This window comes from Parasteatoda tepidariorum, chromosome 5, assembly GCF_043381705.1.
Source record: "Parasteatoda tepidariorum isolate YZ-2023 chromosome 5, CAS_Ptep_4.0, whole genome shotgun sequence".
Lineage (NCBI taxonomy): Eukaryota > Metazoa > Arthropoda > Arachnida > Araneae > Theridiidae > Parasteatoda > Parasteatoda tepidariorum.
The window spans coordinates 59894713-59903498 of NC_092208.1; the positions used below are offsets into that span (position 1 = coordinate 59894713).

An 8786-nucleotide genomic window follows, 5' to 3' on the forward strand; every position below is an offset into this window, starting at 1 on the left:
GGTGTGGAATTTTATTCCTTTCAGCAAGAATTCAAAAAGAAAAATTGAACTAACGCTAAGAATTCAAAATTAAAAGTAAAGTGAATTGTTCCCAAAGGACAGCTAGGAGCATGGGAAGAGATCCATGGTTGGCGATTTATCGAAAGATAAAATAGTCAAAAACAAATTCAACCCAATTTGTGACAGTGCTATAATTTTTGACAAAATATGGAATTGTATGCTCATAGGATGAGGTAAAGGACTTGAGGTAAATGACATGCATGTTTTTATTGTTGATTATATTAATTTAATTTTTTGTAATGTTAAATGTTTAAAAAGATTTTAACAATAATTTTTTTTTATAACATAATTTTAGGCAAAAGTTACATATTGAATGAAAAGTGTATAGCACCATTTTAAAGATCAACAGTCCTTATTATCGTGAAATTAAAGATTTTGCGGTGCAACTTTGAAAAATTAGTTTCTTGTAAAGAAAAAAAAAGTTTTATATAAAACACTTCATACTTGAAAGTCATTTTTGGAAAACTATTATTAAAGTATATTGCATTTGTTTTGGACATCAAAACTTCAATTCATATCAAAGTAGGTTTTTTCTTCTTTTTTGAGTTTTTACATTGTTCAGTTTAAAGTATTTCCTTTAAATTATAATAAATACTAATGCAGACGTGCCAACCTAGCAAAATTAACATTCAGGAGTTTCCCTAACAAGAATTCAGGAGATTTCAGGAGGGGTAAAAAAAGGTGCATGGTATGCAACATTTGGCACTTCTAAGGAATTTTAAGTAAAAAATTTATTAAATATAAGAATGCAAGAAATTTTACACACTAATAGAGCAATAATTGTTTAAAAATATTAAATGGAAATAAAATAATTAAACACAGATTTAGCAACACAAAACTATATTAGGTAGATACTCTTTAAATAAATACCATTTCCTTAATAAAACATTATTCAAAAACCCGACACTGTAATAAAAATACACAAAAACTTTTAAAAAATAAACAAATTGAATAAGTATTTTATTTTAAAAAACCAATTCAATACTAATGTCTGTACAATAAAGAACCAATTATCCGGGATGCTCGGGACCATCGCTATCCCGGATGTCTTAATTTCCCGGTTTCCTGGATCGACAAAAAAGTGTCGTTAATCGATGTTTTATCAAACCCAAATTACAAGGAAAAAATGTAAACACATTTTAAAGTAAGAGAAAAAAGAAAAGCACTCCTAAATCTAAAAAGGAAAAAAATTGTAGAAAAATAAAATTTAAAAGAATAAAAAAATTTGCAAGTTTAGACAAGAAAAACAAGTTTAAAAAATAATTACGATTCCTAAATCAACTAATAAACAAAACCAATGATTAAATAACGCAATATATTTCATGGGGGGGGGGGCGAAAATAAAAGGAAAACCTATTAATCTAAATAAAAACAACACTTGAAAATTATCGAACCGAAACGATAGTTAAAAAACGGCACTAGCATAAATATTAAAACCTAGAACAAGGCAAGATCAACGGACTTAAAAAAAAAAAAAAAACTAATGAAAAAATTTGGTAATACAAATAATTTTATTGAGTGCAAAATTTATCATGAAAAAGAAAAAAAAAACGTAGTGGAATCAGAAAAACGAAACTGCAATCTGCTTCATAAAATAATTGTATGCTTAAATTAATAAACAATTCTCTTTTTTTTTTTTTTATAAAAACGCGATTTTTAATTAAAGCAGGTGTGATTCCACATCAAGAAAAACTTGCGAATGATACCGCACTTCCAAAGAATCAGAATTTATTCAAAAGAAAAACATTTTATTTTTATTAATCGATGTCAAATAGATAAATATATTTTTCTCTTTCATCTTCTGTTCACTGATATGCATGTGCAATGCATTTTCCCCACCCCCTCGTAAATCAAACTAGCAAACGAAATCATCATGCCACTCCTTTGAGTTTAACGACCTAAAAGAGAATAAAGATCTAAAATCTTCAAGGTCGCGGAAGAAATGACGTTTCTCTGGGTAAACGGGGAAAAAAATTCTTCCCTTCCTCACATTTTCCTCTACTCAACTTCAAGGATTAGTCCAGTTTCCGCTTTTTTTTTCATATCGTTTTAGTTCAAAATGGCGGGAGAACCGAGCAAATTTTTTTTCCGGATTATCTGGATACCAGATAAATGGTTCTCTACTGTATGCATGAAAAAAAGAGTTGCAGACTTAGCTCTCCGCAATTAAGTTTTGCCAAAGTCATTGGTACATGATTTGTTGAAATTGATCCATACTTCCGTTTCGACTTAAGACATCCTTGAAATTTATTATTTTTTTTTTTTAAATATACGAAGACTAAACGAATAATTGATATCACGTTGCTAGTTTACGAGCTTGTTGCCAACCGTGGAAAAATACGCATTAAAAACAGCAAGATACAATATCAATTCCAACTATCCAGAGTACGAGCTTCCCCACTCCTGAACGGACGACACTCGATAACGACATGTGACGTCATTGCATTCAACTCCACACGAAAGAAGAGGAAGATTTCACCCGCCCCCAGTGTAAGGGGGCGGGTGAAATAGGAGTGTTTTTAGAGGTAACGTTGAAGAGGGGGGAAAATAAAGCATGTTCAGCTACGCTTCAGGCAGATGGTAGTTTGATAAGAGGGGATGGAATTCAAGCTGAAAGAAAAACTTACCTTCGCACTCGCGGAAAAATTAGGTAATTTTGAGTTTGGCCGTCGATCGCAGTAAAATTCGGGAGTTTTTCAAATCAATTCCGGAGGGCGGGAGAATAACTCAAAATTCGGGAGACTCCCGCAAAATGCGGGAGAGTTGGCACGTGTGCTAATGTGTTTAATAAACTAATGTGAATAAATTATAATCCCTCTTTAAACTTGTAATTCCATATTTTAAGTCATATCTTTTCAGTAAACAAGTTATTTTTTCAAATTCAATGCTATTTGTAGAAACTCTTTTTTCTAAGTTAAAAATGTCTAATTTTCAAATAAGTCACAAGAAAATCTTATTTAACAAAACTATAGAAATAGCTCTCTAGTTACAATTTTTAGTCGCAATTATATTGTTTTTTTTTAGAAGTTATATTGCACAAATTATTTATCTAAAGTTATAAATCATAAATCCAGGGGCATAGCTATCTAAGGCCAAAAGGGCAGTGCCTATGAACACCCAAAATACTTTTTAGTCAAAAAGATTCTTCATTACAACATAAAATGATTTACAGGGATTGAGAGGGCCATCCTTTGTGTGTTTACCACAAGGCCCCTGAGAATTAAGTTACTCTACTGTCTAAAACATTCAAAGTAAGATTATTATTAAAAATGTATTGAATTAAACAGAAGGAAAAAAATAAAAACATACTTTTTCAAGAAGTTTTATTATGATACAAATAATTACAACAAAGAATGTTATAAACAAAGGATATTAAATTATAATATGATGTTACAAATGTCTGCCTGACCACAAAAGGTGCTGTATTAACTCATATATTCTGATTATGTAATCACTTGTACAGCAGGCAACAGATCTGAATTGAAGGCTTATTGGGAAGCCCAACCAATATCGTATCATCATATTGCTTATCAAATATGTATCATCATATTGCTTATCAAATATGTCTTTTTTATTCAATGCACTCTACTCTGAACCATTCTGCGACATATGGTATCTTATTCAGATGTACGAAATAAGAGATTTTAATAAAATAAGATTTTTTTTTTAAAAATAAAAATGCATTACTATAAATGGGAACAAAAGCCATTTTAATAAATGAAAAAAATAAATGCTAAACTTATTTTTCTAAGATACGTATACTTCATCCAATATACAGGTATCAAAAATGAGACAGGCCATTTTGATTAGTAAAATTTGTTCATATTCTCATATTAAAAAAAATACAACTATTCTGTTGATTAAAGAAAATACGTGACAGGATATTACAATTGGTCAATATACATACGCTATAATATACTTATCAGAATGTATTGATTAAACGTTATGAAAAAAAAACCCTCTCCTTAGATATCATGCATATTAAGATCAAACAATTTTAATTCTCATTAAAATAAATGCCGCTTATAGTATATAATAGTAATAGTTATTATTATTCACTTATTCTTAAACTTTAAATAATAATGTACCAAAAAAATTAAGTGTTGAAACGTATGATTTCAATGAGATAATCTTGCTTTATACTATTGAACAAGAATAATTAAAATCAACAAGATTCATAATTACTCATTAAACTATTTTGCATGTTAAAAAATGTTTTTACTTTTTTTAACAATAATTACTAAATTTTTATTTTACAGTTATTTTAACAGAAGTACAAATAAAAAGGAATTTAAAAACAATTTACAGACATGTGATTACTGGAAGAAATTATCTGAAATTGTTGCAAATTGTTATAGTTATATAGTTTCAATTTCAGGGATGCTACTCGCAAAATATCAAATTGTCTCACCAGAAATTGCATTTCGTCTCAGTTAAAATCTCTTTTTGGCTCAGTTTGTCTCAGCTAAAATTATTTTTTTCACTCAGTTTATCTCAGCTAAAATGATTATTAATCAGTTTGATAACAATATAAAGATAATTTTCAGGATCCATAAAACCATTAATAGCATACTAGGAGTACTACAATTATACATACATTCACTATTGCTAGGATTTTAAAAAACCTGCATATGATTGATTATAAGAGTCCACAAAATTGTTTTATGGACTCTGTTGTTTTCATATATATTGCATTTATCATTTATGCCAATGAATAGTATCTGTTCCAGAATTTTACAAAGTAAATTTTAACTTTCTTATTTTTTAAAATATAATGGTGTTAACTTTCTAAAAAGAAATATCTATTTAGTTTCAGTAATTCAAAAGGGAAAATACCCATTTTATTTTGAGCTCAAATTTCATCTCAAAATATATAACTATTCAGTTACAATGAAAGGTCTACAGATTTCAATAATTAAAAGAGAAATTCAGTAATTAAATAATGAGAGTTTAAGAAAATGCAAATAACACAAAAAAAAACACTCTTTGATAGAATTCAGGAGGTGCAGTGAAATTTTGAAATATTTTAGGTAGGAATTTTTCAAGAAAATTTTAGGGAGCACTTAATAGCCAAAAATTAGCATATATACATTTTTATATCAAAACAGAAATATTTAAAAACTATTATAAACAATTTAAAAAGACACATATAAATATAATTTTCTTTCTAAAATGACTTGCATCCTTTATTAAGTATAAAAGTAAACTTTTTAGTTTATTGGCATTGACTAGTAGATTGTACTTTCTTGCATTCACAAGATTAGTTAGTTGACTATGTTCTTTTAATTTGTATAGCTAAATATACAATCATAAAATGTGATTATGAATGCACTTAGTAATTGTTTAAATGCAACAACTGTAGAAAAATATATCACATCTTTACAGTAACTAATTCAAGAAAAAACTTAATTCTACTTCTTTCTAGAATCGTGAAACTGGATTTTAAAATTGCGTGAATATGAATTGCGATTTTGGGTTTTAAAATCGCGTGAATATGAATCGCGATATTGAATTACAAAATCGTGTGAATATGAATCACGATATTGGATTTTAAAATAGCGTGAATATGAATCGCGATTTTGGATTTTAAAATCGCGTGAATATGAATCGCGATATTGGATTTCAAAATCGCGTGAATATGAATCACGATATTGGATTTTAAAATCGAGTGAACATGAATCGCGATTTTTGATTTTAAAATCAAGTGAATATGAATCACGATATCGGATTTTAAAATCACGTGAATATGAATCGTGCGGTTGGATTTTAAAATCGCGTGAATATGAATCGCGATTTTGGATTATAAAATCATGTGAATATGAATCACGCTGTTGGATTTTAAAAACACGAAAATACAAATCACGATATTGGATTTTAAAATCGCGTGAATATGAATCACGTGAATATGAATCGCGCAGCTGGATTTAAAAAACACAAATCACGATATTGGATTTTAAAATCGCGTCAATATGAATCACTATTTCGGATTTTAAAATCGCGTGAATATGAATCACGATTTTGAATTTTAAAATCACGTGAATAAGAATAGCGCTGTTGGATTTTAAAAACGCGAAAATACAAATAGCGATATTGAATTTTTAAATTGCGTAAATAAGAATCACGATGAATAATTTTTAGATCACGTGAATACGAATCGCAATGAGTAATTTTTAAATAGCGTACAAATACGAAAAACCAGATCTGATATTACAACTGCGTGATAACGAATCGCAATATTGGATTTAAAAATGCGTGAATACGAATCGCGACGTTGGATTTTAAACTCGCGAGAATACAGATCGCGATATTGAATTTTTAAATTGAGTGAATAGGAATTGCTAGTACGATTATTAAACAGCGTAAAAAAAATCGCAACACATAAGTTTTAAATCAGTTAAATACGAAAATCGATGATTGATATTAAAATCGTCTGATTAAAAACCGCGATTTTAGCATATTCCAGCGCAGTTCCTAATATTTAAAATTCCGAAAATCAGCCAAACGAAAAAATAAAATCAAATATCGGTGGTCGAAACGAAACACTTTAGACTCCTTTCCACTCTATAGCGGAAGTCGCGGGAATCCGACTATCGTTCCGGCGACTTGGGTTTCTCTAATTGGACTCCCTAAAAATTTTAGTTTTTGGAACATGGTCAAAAATTTTAAAAATTGGGAGAAAAAAGCGGATTTCCGCTTTTTCGTGGAAGTCTTTCATCCCGTGGAGACGCGAACAGCAAAATGATCTCCAATGACTCACGACAATGCGGATTAATATTTGAAACTGAATTCAGGTTTGCCAAATTTTGGACGTTTTGTCTCAGAATGGCGCAGCTTTGGCAGAAACTGAGCTGAATGTCGCAAAATGGCGCAGTTATGCCGTTTTGTCTCAGTTTGTCGCAAATGGCGCAGGCGTAGCATCCCTGCAATTTCAAAAGAAACAATTTTCTCCATTATGAGCATTTTTAAAATATAAATTTCAAAAAATAAAAAAAAGAACATTTTTATAGCGAGCAATCTTTCAAATGCTTGCGATTTCGGAATTACATGTCACATTATCAATTTTATACTTAACTAATACGTTTTTGCCATGCCAATTCTAGTTAAAACTAATTCATTATTATGGATTTTTTTCTTCGTTTTTTTTCAAATAAGATGTTTATTCTAGTTATGTTTTGCTCTCAAAAATTGCTAAAACAAGGATTATATCAGATATATATATATAAAAAGGAGGATGTTGGTAAAAGAGATAGAAATGTGTTGTTAACAGTATTTTGGGAAATTTAAAATTGAGATTAGTAGAATACCAAAAAACTTTTTTTTGAAACATAAATTTTCGATTCGTGGAAGTCCACAAAATAATAGTCTTGAGATTCACGGAATTACGCGCATTATCAGAAAAATCACATGCCTGAATTTACATCACTTATGTTTACTTTTTACTATATAGTCTTTAATAAATAAAACTTTATGAACAACACATTAGAAATTATGCCGTAAGTCAAGAAGCATATTAATATCCTCACAGAAATAAATACTGTTTTTAACATAGTGACAGTTAGTAATATGGGTATTTTCCTTTACTTATTTCAAATACATTTTTCAAAGTATGATTTCAATTTCAATAGGATAATCGAAAATAATCTTTTTATTGATTACGACTGTTGACAACTAATAATTGAGTATCTAGGACGTTAAAATAAAGTTTTCATTATTCTTTAACAATCATTACAATTACTAGACTTTTATAATTACAATATTTACATTACACTTGATCATTTTAAAATTAATCAGCAACAGTATACAAACAAATAAAAAAAAATTTTAAAATTAATTTTCAAAAGTGTGATTTTAAACAGTTTTAATTATCAGCAACAGTTTGTTAATAATTTAAACTGATAAAATTCTATAAAGATGAAAACCACTCATGAGAAATTATACATGTTATGTCTAAATATATGCTCTTATCCTCTTAAAAAAAATCTGTTTTTAATGGAGATATTGTTATTATTAAGGGATCCTTACTCATTTCAAATTAACAAGTAACAATGTACAAAAATTAATATAATAACAAGGTAGAATGTCAATAAGCTAACCTCAATTTTTTTCTGCCCCATTTAAAATTTACCAGCAACAGCAAAATATTAATTTTGAATTTATTTTCAAAACTAAAATGATTAAAGATTCTGATTTTATTGATCTGAGATCTGCTATTAACTTTGAGAAATTAAACTGATTAAGCTTATGAACAATGCGACAACTATTCTTAGGTATTATGAATAATAAAACTAAAAACTGTAACAAGAGTAATATAATCGTGTATCATACGTTAACACACCAATTATAAATGTTTTCATACGTAAAATAATTACAACTACATATATCACAATGTTAAGTTACAAGACAGAGAAAAGAATACTTATTTCAAAATAAGCATAAAAGCAATATTTTGCTAAAATAAAGTTTTATCACAAATACTGAAAAAAAAAATATTTATAACTTTAATGTCTCAGAACTTCAGAAGACTCAAAATGAAATAATTCCATTATATACATATATGTCACTGTTTAACGGTATCAATACATGGAACATCACATCATTATTCTAAAAATCTCAATGCAAAATCTATATTGGGATAAAAAAAAAAGTAAATTAAAATGTAAAATTTACACAATATCAACATTTTTGTTTATAAAACAAGCTTTAACTTCAGTAGAGTAATATATATA

The 8786-nt window shown here is 28.4% G+C and overlaps 1 protein-coding gene across 2 annotated transcripts in view; it reads right to left on the reverse strand.

Annotated features, from left to right (window-relative positions):
• Nucleotides 1-7597: 7597 nt before the first annotated feature.
• Nucleotides 7598-8786, reverse strand: part of LOC107456652 (protein lifeguard 1) — a 38016-nt gene continuing 36827 nt past the window's right edge. For both annotated transcript variants that reach the window (XM_016074575.3, XM_071181507.1), the window contains exon 13: nucleotides 7598-8682. The gene's annotated coding sequence lies outside the window, so the exon portion shown is untranslated. The remainder of the gene's footprint in view (nucleotides 8683-8786) is intronic.